The sequence below is a fragment of the Schistocerca piceifrons genome, chromosome 8 (genome assembly GCF_021461385.2).
Source record: "Schistocerca piceifrons isolate TAMUIC-IGC-003096 chromosome 8, iqSchPice1.1, whole genome shotgun sequence".
Classification (NCBI taxonomy): Eukaryota; Metazoa; Arthropoda; class Insecta; order Orthoptera; family Acrididae; genus Schistocerca; species Schistocerca piceifrons.
This window is the reverse complement of record NC_060145.1, coordinates 183500014-183512580: the sequence shown is the minus strand read 5'-3', so window position 1 is coordinate 183512580 and position 12567 is coordinate 183500014.

Below are 12567 nucleotides of genomic sequence, written 5' to 3'. Positions count from 1 at the left end.
ACAGAAAATGTTCGACTGTTGCTCTGGCTATCACATTCTCCAGATCTCTCACCAATTGAAAACGTCTGGTCAATGATGGCTCGTCACAATACGTCAGTCACTACTCTTGATGAAGTGTGGTATCGTGTTGAAGCTGCATGGACAGCTGTACCTGTACACGTCATCCAAGCTCTGTTTGACTCAATGCCCAGGCGTATGAAGGCCGTTACTACGTCCAGAGGTGGTTGTTCTGGGTGCTGATTTCTCAGGATCTATGCACCCAAATTGCGTGAAAATGTAAACACATGTCAGTTCTAGTATAATATATTTGTCCAATGAATACCCGTTTATCCCGTACATTTCTAATTGGTGTAGCAATTTTAATGGTCAGTAGTGTACGATACAAAAGTTTCGCTGGGAAAGCCCTTACACATTCTCTTTACAGTCCTGATCTTTGTGCATGCGACTTCCATATTTTTGGAGCCCTGAAAAAAGACATTCGTGGCCGTCGATTTGCTTCGGACGAACAGGTGCACGCCTCGATACAATCATGGTTTCGTAGACAACGACAAACGTTTCGCCACGAAGGTATTGACGATCCTGTCTCCCGAAAGAAGAAATGTATTAACCGCTACGTCGATTACTTTTGAAATAATGAACAGTTTACTTACTTTCCTTCTGTGTCTCTCGTTTCTATCTGACTGACCCTAGTGTATCTGTTACATATTCCGTAGGTTATTGCTGCTTTCATCAGCTCATCATCAGGTATCGTGTCGACCCAGTAACTTGCCGAACAACTTCAGAAGGGTCAGGCAGGCCTTCTTCCTTGGCTCGAGTGGAACATGGCTCTTTCTTTTCGTGCCACTCACCCCACCGGTGGCACGGCGACACGCGAGTAGTCGTTGCAGAGGTAATAATTCTAATCCCGTGGATAGCGTGTCGGAAGAAGAAAGAACACTGATATACAACCTGTCATCAACATGGCCGTCACGAATAAAAGAAACCTATTACCGTCTGACCCTGCTGTTAGATCTGTCTTCTCGCTTTCGTCCGTCACTTCCCTCACTGCAAAACATTTCCAGTTTCTCTACAGAACCACGAAAACAATATCGTTGCTTATGATTACCTGCACGCTTCAGGTGTCGGGGGGTTGAGGTGATACTAAACGATAACTATGAGAAATTTCTGGCAATCCGGTGTTAACTGAAAATTCCAGACTCTCTCACTGGGATGACATAGATCTATTTACAGTAATGACAAAATGGTGCGTCGCTTCAAAACTGCTCCCTAATGCAGTAGATAGATTGTATCGTACGTAACAACTTTAAGGACAGATTACTTGCAGTAAAACCAGAAGACTCAGTACATACATGTTGATAAATCATTTTTTGAGCTCTTACTGAAAGAAAATATTGTACAGTTCTCAAGTCAACAACTCAAATGATCAAATTGTTCCCCACGAGCGGCGTCGAATTGTGTAGCTGGTTTTCGTAACACGTCGAGGACTCTGAGCGTCAATGTGTTAATAAAGTCTATTAAATTATCCATTTGTTTCATATATTCCCATGGATTGCATCCAAAGTTAAAAAATTCTTCATTGAGGGACACTCTAATTTGGACATGAAAAATAGGGCGCATAAGCGAAAGAGTCCCGTAAATGTAGTACGACACCAACTTTCCAGCCACAGAGGAATGATAACATCGTGTGCAGAGGCAGCCGATAGTAAATCAAAGCGGAAAGTAACAAGGGCAATGGGCCGTACCTACTGCGCGGGTAGCTAGTAGATGCCGGTAGAAGGCGTGACAGTTGTATAAGACAGTAGTACTTTATTTTTCGAATATTGGGAGTCATTTACAAATTAAGGTGACAACTGGAGATAAATTATACAATAACAATGGGTGTTACTTATCGTTGGTAACATTACTAACACTTTTAGCACAATGGAAATATTCTGGGAAGTGTGCTTGCTTTTTTAGGTTTTGTACAAATCTCAGTAATTAAAAATAAAAGCTGATTAAAATACGAGTCCTAAGAAAAACTAGATTAAAATAGTTGAAAACAGTCTTGGGTGCAATTTTAGTTTTTTTATATATCAACTAAGTGTTTCACCTTATTTAGGCATCTTCAGGCTGATCTTAATTTGGTATTTCTTGGGACGATTCTTTAGACAGTGTAGCTACAGGGCATTGTCGAGTACATCAGGCTAATATCGCCTTCATTACCCTCAGTAAATACTTTCTAGATGGACGTGAGTGACTCCAAGACCTGCATAACGAGTACACGTTCAGAGGAGCAAATTATAGGATAAGATGGGGATTATGCTAACTACTAAAGCCCCGTCTTACCAATGAAAGTGAGAAGTGCTCATGCAATTCGCTCAGCAGTGCCTGCGGTTGGTTGGGCAGAAATGCGTATACAAAATTTGATAATGTCCATTGAAAGCTGCATAAGATCGCCCCCTTCGAGAATATAACGGACCCGTATAGTAGAAATAGACCGTGATTAGCGAGGCTGTAGATCCAGAAGCGCACCTCTTGTAGTGGGAAACTGCAATCGGAAGAACAAGGTGTTCTTGGTTGGGTGATAGCTCGATTACCGGAGATATTAGGGTCGTCGAGTGACACCCACATTTTCTCAGCTTATGTATTTTATTTAGAATGCCCACCATCGGTGTTTAACAGCGTTTTAGCTTGATGACAACAGTTAAGCGATCACTCACTGTCGTTAATAACTGTACCTTCGAACATCGTAATTCTTATCAGCCTTGAAGTGATTACTTGTAAATAATGAATATAAAAACTGATAAACAGTACCACATTATATTGCATTCGTAACAAAAGGTTTCTCAAGTTTATTTAACAAAATGGCGTTTGACGGTACCTACACAGAATAGCATTTTTGGTGAAAGTTCCTTAAGGTAGTTTTTAAAATTCATTTATGGTTGTCATTCTTTCATACATGAATGCACCTGAGGATACACCTTTAACGTGCGAAACTGGTCGTGGGTCTTCAGATGGACTATGGCAAACAGCTAATGCGATCATGTGGACTATCATTCATTTTATTTCTGATCTGACAATAACACCCTGTGTATCATTATGATATGAAAGTTCCAGTTCAATTTCACTACTGGCCATTAAAATTGCTACATCAAGAAGAAATGCAGATGATAAACGGGTATTGATTGGACAAATATATTATAATAGAACTGACATGTGATTACATTTTCACGCAAGTTGGGTGCATAGATCCTGAGGAATCAGTACCTAGAACAACCACCTCTGGCCGTAATAACGGCCTTCATACGCCTGGGCATTGAGTCATACAGAGCTTGGATGGCGTGTACAGGTGCAGCTGCCCATACAGCTTCAACACGATACCACAGGTCATCAAGAGTAGTGACTGGCGTATTGTGACGAGCCAGTTGCTCTGCCACCATTAACCAGACGTTTTCAATTGGTGAGAGATCTGGAGAATGTGCTGGCCAGAGCAGCAGTCGAACATTTTCTGTATCCAGAAAGGCCCGTACAGGTCCTGCAACATGCGGTCGTGCATTATCCTACTGAACTGTAGGATTTCGCAGGGATCGAATTAAGGGTAGAGCCGGCGGGGGTTACCGAGCGGTTCTAGGCGCTAAAGTCTGGAACCGAACGACCGCTACGGTCGCAGGTTTGAATCATGCCTCGGGCATGGATGTTGTGTGATGTCCTTAGGTTAGTTCGGTTTAAGTAGTTCTAAGTTCTAGCGGACTGATGACCTTAGAAGTTAAGTCCCATAGTGCTCAGAGCCATTTGAACCATTCATTTTGAAGGGTAGAGCCACGGGTCGTAACACATCTGAAATGTAACGTTCACTGTTCAAAATGCCGTCAATGCGAACAAGAGGTGACCGAGACGTTTAACCAATGGCACCCTATACCATCACGGTGGGTGATAAGCCAGTATGGGGATGACGAATACACGCTTCCAATGTGCGTTCACCGCGATGTCGCTAAACATTGATGCGACCATCATGATGCTGTAAACAGAACCTTGATTCATCGGAAAAAAATGTTTTGCCATTCGTGCACCCAGGTTCCTATTTGAGTACACCATCTCAGGCGCTCCTGTCTGTGATGCAGCGTCAAGGGTAAACGCAGCCATGGTCTCCGAGATGATAGTCCATGCTGCTGCAAACGTCGTCGAACCGTTCGTGCAGATGGTTGTTGTCTTGCAAACGACTCTGGCATCGAGAGGTGGCTGCACGATCCGTTACAGCCATGCGGATAAAATGCCTGTCATCTCGAATGCTAGTGATACGAGGCCGTTGGGATCCAGCTCGGCGTTCCGTATTACCCTCGTGAACTCACCGATTCCATATTCAGCTAACAATCATTGGATCTCGACCAACATTAGCAGCAATGTCGCGATACGATAAACCACAATCGCGATAGGCTAAAACCCGACCTTTATCAAAGTCGGAAACGTGATGGTACGCATTTCTCCTCCTTACACGAGACATCACAGCAACGTTTGACCAGGCAACGTCGGTCAACTGCTGTGTGTATGAGAAATCGGTTGGAAACTTTCCTCATGTCAGCACGTTGTAGGTGTCGTCACCGGCGCCAACCTTGTGTGATTGCTCTGAAAAGCTAATCATTTGCATATCACAGCATCTTCTTCCTGTCGGTTAAATTTCGCGTCTGTAGCACGTCATCTTCTTGGTGTAGCAATTTTAATGACCAGTAGTGTAATAATGTTTTCTTTGCTCTACTTTGGAGACATCTGCGCTAACTGAAAGGTACAGAGCGCAAAAAGGGAAGTAGTAACGGAGCAATAACGCGAAAACATGCGGGCTTTTAAACTGTCGTAGCCCACCCTGTCCCGTGCTCCGAGGGAAGGAATAGTGCTCGTAGCCGGCAGAGATACAAACAGCGTGAGCGCGCAGACAACGGCGGAGGGAATAAGGCTGCCTCGCCGCCGACTGCGTGGCGCCTGGTGGCGCTAGGAGCAGCTGCCCCCCGCCCACACAAACACTCTTCACGGCTCCGCCCACCAACAGCACCCCCGCGGTACGCCGGCAGGCAGCGATCTGACAGCCCGCGGCGGGTGGTGTGCAACTTGGTGGCGGTTTCATTTGGCTGCACACGGTACGCACCACCCGACGCCGACGCCGACGCAGACGCCGCCCCATGCGGGCGCCCCGGCCGTTTGGTGGCGGCGGCGGTGGGCTGTGACGTGCGATAACGCGGCAGTCTCCCTCCAGACCCACCCTCTGCTTTGTTGCGTCCTCCCCATCCCCAGAGTTGCACTCGCCCGTGACTTAAGGCTAAACAACAGAACAGGGGTCTCAGCACTTGCGAGTTCCAAGAACACACGGTGCCCTTCTCCCCAGGCATCGAGAGGAATAAATTTGATCGTCTTGCCTCTGCCTCTAATGTTTTGTATGTTGGGAGTATACTAGATTATAGCAGGAAACGAAAGGAAGATTCTCCTGCCGGAATATGGTGGTGTCACTTACATCTCGAATGTGAGTATGGAGAGAGTGTGTGGATTGGAGACATATTTTATAGGTGTCAACGCAAATAGAGAAAGAAATAGATGGTCTTCGTATATCCATAATAGAAATGGACGATTTGGGACGTCAATTAGTATAATATATGTTAAAAAATGACGAAATTCCTCCAGCTGTATCAAGGTGTTGGTTTTATTGGCGACTAGTTTCGATGTTCTTACATCATTATTATCTTCAGGCCCATACTTGTTGACAGCAACCGTATGTGTCTAACACTAGTAGTCAGTGGTGAGACAGGCGTGTTCCATGCGGGAACACGCCTATCTCACCACTGACTAGTAGTGTTAGACACATACGGTTGCTGTCAACAAGTATGGGCCTGCAGATGATGTTGTAGCAACATCGAAACTAGTTGCCAATAAAACCAACACCTTGATACATCAGGAGGAATTTCGTCATTTTTTTAACACGTAGAAATAGATGGGGTTCAGTGTGGAGAAAAGTAGAGTGGATGGATGTCAAAACAAGTGGAATGCATGTTTATGTAATGTACGCTCTCATGTCCGGTGTTCACTTCAGTTAAAACTTCCCGGCTGAGAGATCGGGTGGTTATACACTGAAGGAAGAAAACTCGTAACACCAAAAAGTTATTAAAGCAAAGCAATGAAATTTCGGGAATATATTTTTCTAGGTAATATGTTTAAGTGATTAACATTGCAAGATCAAGATTAATGTAAGCGCAAGAAAAGCCATTGCAAATGTGAAATTCTGGTACGTTAATAACCGGCGTAACCGCCAGAAAGTTCAATAAAAAACTTAACTCCTCCCGCACAGGTCATGAAGGCCCAAAGGTACTGACAGGCCGCCGTGTCATCCTGAGCCCACAGGCGTCACTGGATGCGGATATGGAGGGGCATGTGGTCAGCACACCGTTCTCCCAGCCGTATGTCAGTTTCCGAGACCGGAGCCGCTACTCCTCAATCAAGTAGCTCCTCAGTTTGCCTCACAAGGACTGAGTGCACCCCGCTTGCCAACAGCGCTCGGCAGACCGGATGGTCACCCATCCAAGTGCTAGCCCAACCCGACAGCGCTTAACTTCGGTGATCTGACGAGAACCGGTGTTCCACTGCGACAAGGCCGTTGGCGCCAGAAAAATCAATGCAAGCATGCAAACATGCTTGCATTGTGTGGTACATTTTGTATCCAGCCTGGAAGGCGGCGCGTGGGTCTGCACCTGTAAACTGAAGGGTAGGCCGAATGTAGGAAGTGAGTAGGAGCAGAAAAAGGTGAAATGCTTCGGTACTGTAATTAAAAGTGGTTTTACTATACCACTACACAATAACTGGAATACATAAAATGTAAGTTAACTTTGGCTGAGATGAGCACGTAGGTGCCAAGCTGTACATCATAGCTCACAAAAGTTACACAGGCAAAATCTGTAGTGGCTCGCCCACTATTAAGTAGAAGCTAAGTTGCTTGGTCATCTACTCGGAAATAATTGGGCAGAATCTGGAGCGGCGCTCGTAGAGCTGCACAGCGCCGGCTAGAGGGGACTGTCGTCGTCGTCTGTGTCGTAGTGCCAACCTAAGGACTTGTACCTACGCCGTGGCATCGTAGCTATCGATGCCACAGTACAGGTTTCGGATACCAGTTTGTGGGATGGAGTTCCATGCTTGTTGCAGTTGGTCGGTCTATAGAGTGACAGTTAATGATTTTGTGATGACACTGGAGTTGTCGTCCGACGATGCCCCATATGTGCTCTATTGGAGACAAATCTGGTGATCGAGCAGCCCAAGACGACATGTCGACACTCTCTAGAGTATGCTGGGTTACAACAGCGGTATCTGGGCGAGCGTTATCCTGCTTGAAAACACCCCCTTGAATGCTGTTCATGAATGGCAGCACAACGGGTCGAATCACCAGACTGACGTACAAATTTGCTGTCAGGGTGCGCGGGATAACCATGAGAGTGCTCCAGCTGTCATACGAAATCGCACTCCGGGTCACAACTCCAGGTGAAGTCCTGCGTGTGTAGCACACAGACAAAAGTTCAAATGTGTATGAAATCTTATGGGACTTAATTGCTAAGGTCATCAGTCCCTAAGCTTACATACTACTTAACCTAAATTATCCTAAGGACAAAGACACACACCCATGCCCGAGGGAGGACTCGAACCTCCGCCGGGACCAGCCGCACAGCCCATGACTGCAGCGCCTTAGACCGCTCGGCTAATCCAGCGCGGCTAGCACACAGACAAGTTCGGTGGAGCCTCTCAAGTGGCGCCGGCCGTTGTCGCCGAGCGGTTCTAGGCGCGCTGGTGTTGCGGTCGGCCGGCCGCGGTGGCCGAGTGGTTCTAGGCGCTTCAGTCCGGAACCGCGCGACTGCTACTGTCGCAGGTTCGAATCCTGCCTCGGGCATGAATGTGTATGATGTCATTAGGTTAGTTAGATTTAAGTAATTCTAAGTCTAGGGGACTGATGACCTCAGATGTTAAGTCCCATAGTGCTTAGAGCCATTTGAACCATCACAAGTGGCGTCCTCCTAACCAACACATGGCCATCACTGGCGCGAAGCCAGAACCAGCTTTGATCAGAAAACACAACAGACCTCCGCCATATCCCCCAACGAGCTCTCGCTTTACTCCACGAAAGTAGAAAATGGTAGTGGTTTGGGATGAATGGAATGCACGCAACAGCGTGTCTGGCTCGGAGCTGTCCCAGAATTAACATTCCTTGTGTCACTGTGGTACCAACTGCTGCTCAGATTTCTGCTTAAGATGCAGCACGATGCGACAGATCCATACGCCGAATAAAACGGTCTTCCCTCTCAGTAGTTTCACGTAGCCGTCTTCAGCCCGTCTCGCGATCGTACATCCTCGTGACCACAGCTGACAGGAGTCATATATAGCAATCACATTCGTGCCTAGTCTTTCTGCAATATCGTAGAAGGAACACCTATCTCCTCGTAGCTCTATTACACAACCTCGTCCAGACTCAATAATGTGTTGATAATGGTATATTTATCGCCTTAAAGTCATTCTTGACATGGCCATCACTTCCGTTTATGTGGCATGACTCCTTCTTCGTGTTGCGATATTTTTTTCGTAAGTGTTGTTAAACTGATGGTGTTCCGAATGCTGCAGCGAGAGCTGTGCACAACCGAGTGCTGGAGTACGGCCTGCGTACGTCGCAGGACGCTGGAACATCGTAGGTATGTTCATTAATCGGTGCGCTCTCGGAGTATGCTGAAAGAAGACTATTTCCACTTTCTGCCACGAAGTGAGAAAATGGCGGTGTAAGCAGTCAGAATGTGGTGTGGGAGCTGGAAAAGTGGAGGCACGATCAAACGAAAGAGAGTGGGTGGGTACGGAGAAAGGTAAAATAGCCGAGTGGGTACCGAGAGCGGTACCCACTCGGTATCAAGAGAGAGAGAGAGAGAGAGAGAGAGAGAGAGAGAGAAAGAGAAAGAGAAAGACTGAGACAGAGGCAGAGTGACGGTGAAGGGGGGGGGGGGGGGGGGAGGCAAGAGTTTGAGACAAGCAAACAAATACGCCCCGTCCTGACAGCATTTTCTTCTACCACTGTCCAGAAGTTGGCTGTGTTGCCTGCATGCCTACTGGAATGACTGGGATCTGAGCGTGCCACGTAATCATAACGCCACACGCCCGGCGTGATTCTGTGCACCCTTCCCCTAGAGCAGCCTGCGCTGCTGGCTACAGCCGCTCCCTCTTCCGTCACTTCTCTCCTTCCACCCTTCCTTCCCTCTCCAGTAACCTCCCACTTCCCACACCAGCGCTCGCTTCCGTCCGGCGCGCAGATCTGACGAGACGGGAAGCAAGCAAAGCGGCCGAGACTCGTTCGTCCCGGCACTGCCGCTCGGCGGGCCGTGGGCTAATGCTCCCCGGCATCAATTACTTAGTGGCCGCCGAGGCCTAACAAGGCCTTCCCTCTTTTTGTTTCCCGACTTCCGGGCAGCCACGTATCTGACGGCGCGCCGCGGCTCGGCGCGTGCAGCGCCTCGCTTGCGACCGGCCCTCATCCCTTGCCACGTGTCCCCGCGAGTGTTTTTGCTGGAAATCTCCCAGACTGAATCAATAGGCTGGAGTACGGTAACATGTCATTACTACTGCAGTACTTGTAATCACGTGAAATACACTGAGGTGGCAAATGTCATGGAAAAGCGATAGGCATGTATACTGATGATGATCGTATTGTGTACACAACGTATAAAAGGACAGAGCCTTGCCGCAGCTGTCACTTGCACTAAGGTGATTCATGTGAAAACGTTTCCGACGTGATTATGGCTGCACGGCGGAAATTAAGAGACTCTGAAGGCGTGGTAGATGTTGGAACTAGAATTATGGGAAATTCCACTTCTGAAATAGCAGGGGAATTCAATATTCTGAGATGCAAAGCGTCAGGAGTGTGCCAAGAACACCACATTTCGGGCATTACGTCTCAAGGCGGACAACGCATTGGCCTACGGCCTTCACTTAACAATCGGGAGCAGCTGCTCTTGCGTAGTTGTCAGTGCTAACAGACAAGCAGCACTGCATGGAAAACTGCAGAAATCAATGAGGGACGTAAGACGAACGTAACCGTTAGGACAGTACGGCGAAATTTGGCGTTAATGGGCTACGGCAGCAGGCGACCGACGCGAACGCCTTTGCTAAAAGCACGACATTGCCTGCAGCGGCCTTCCTGGATCATGACCGTATCAGCTGGACTCTAGACGAATGGAAAACCGTGACCTGGTCAGATGAGTCCCGATTTCAGTTAGGAAGAGCTGGGAAGGTTTGAGTGTAGCGTAGACCCCACGAAGCCATGGACCAAGATTGTAACAAGTCTTTGTGCAAACTGGTGGTGGCTCCATACTGTTGCAGGCTGTTTCTCTGTGGGATGGATTGGTTCCTCTGGTCCAACCGAACCGATCATTGGCTTGGAATGGTTTTGTTCGCTACTTGGAGACTGTCTTCTGTCATTCACGGATTTCATTTTTTGGATGACAATGCACCATGTCAGCGGGCCACAACTGTCCATGTTTGGTTTGAAGAAGATTCTGGACAGTTCGGGCGAATGATTTGGTCACCCAGATCTCGCGACGTGAATCCCATCGAACATTTATGGGACATAACCGAAAGGCTAGTTCGGACAAAGAATTCTGCACCGGCAACACGTTCGCACTTATCGACGGCTATAGCGGCAGCGTGGCTCAGTATTTCTACACGGGACTTCCACCAACTTACCGAGCGAGGTGGTGCAAGGGCTAGCACACTGTACTCATATTCGGGAAGGCGGCGTTTCAAACCTGCTTCCAGCCATCCTCATTTAGGTTTTCCGTGATTTCCCTAAATCGCTTCATGCAAATGCCGGATGGTTCCTTTGGAAGGGCACTGCCGACTTGCTTCCCTATCCTCCCCTAATCCGATGGGACCGCTGACCTCGCTGTTTGGTCCCCTCCCCAAAGTCAACCAACCAACCAATCCAGCGAATTTCTGAGTCGCTGCCACGTCAAGTTTTGCACTGTGCCGGACAAAAGGAGGAGCGACACAATGTTAGGAGGTATTCCACGAGTTTTGTCACCTCAGGGTACTAAAATGAAAACCACTCCAATACTCCAGGTTTTCTCGGCGAAATTCATGATTTACAAGTTATTGGGTTTGCAGCCTAGTTGCCACTTTATCTATACACGATCTTTTCGCGAATTCCATATTTCTCATGATCAGTTGGCGAGTGCAGGATTCGTTGCCTGTGGTTTCTGCTCCAGCCATACTGTGAAGGGGACAAGCTGTGCGCTGCCCTACAACAGTTTCTCGTAGTAGATATACAATAAAACTGTTAATAGAAATTCAAATACAACAGAAACACTATGCCTTAAGTTGAAAATAACTTATGTTTTTGTTGCTGTTGTGTTGATTCCGAAGACTGCTATGATGCAGTGCTTCACGCAAATCTGACATGAACAAGCACCTTCATTTATATATGACTACGGAAGCAGGTTCAAACTGATGTAGGTTGCACCAACCATCCCTTAGTCTCCCTCTACAATTCTGATCCCCACACTTCTTTCCACTGAAGATTTCTTAATGCCTCAAGATGTCTCCTATCAACCGAATACTTCTTTTAGTGAAGCTGTGCCATAAATTTCTTTTTCCCCAATCCGATTCCCTTCCTCCACATTATTTAGTCCCTCTACCCACCTAATCTTCGTCATTCTTCTGTAGCACAATATTGCTAAGGATTATTTTCCATTCTTCTTTGACTTTGTTATCGTCCCTTTTTTATTTCCACACAGGGCTAAACTACAGACACACACCTTGAGAAAAGACTTCCTTCTACAGTGGACTTCCAGCGACTTACCGAGCGAGGTGGCGTAGTGGCTAGCACACTGCACTCGCATTCGCATATTGCTCAACATACGGAGTGAATAACAGAGGGAATACGCTACAGCCTTTTCTCAGTCCCTTCTCAGCTACTACTTTCTTTTGTTATCCTTCGGTTCTTATAACTGTAGTCTGGTTGCTGTGCAAGTTGCAGATAAATTGTCGCTTCCTGTACTTATCCCTGTTACCTTTAAAACTTCACAAAGTTTAGCCGAGTCAACACAGTAAAAAGCTTTCTCTGAATCTACAAACGCTATAAACGTTGGTTTGCCTTTCTGTAACCTATTTTCTAGGATACATCTAGGATCAGTAACGCCCCACGTGTTCCTACACTTCTCCGGAACCTAAACTGATCCTCCCAGAGGTCGGTTTCTACCAGCTTTTCCATTCTTCTATAAATGATATTGCAACGATCATTTATTCAACAAGTAGTTAGATAATCTTCACGCCTATCAGCAGCTGCCTTCTTTGGAACTGGAATTATTGCATTCTTCTTCAAATTGGGATATTTCGTCTATGTCATCTATCTTGCGCACAAGATGGAATAGTTTTGTTATGACTGACTGTCCCTAAGATTTCAAAATTGTGAGGGGAAGTCATCTACTCCAGGGGCCTTGTTTCGACCCGTCTTTCTGTGCTCTATCAAACTACGTGCGGAAATTCCCATAAGGCAAAACCCTTTACTAAAAAAAAAACACGTAATAGTCATTT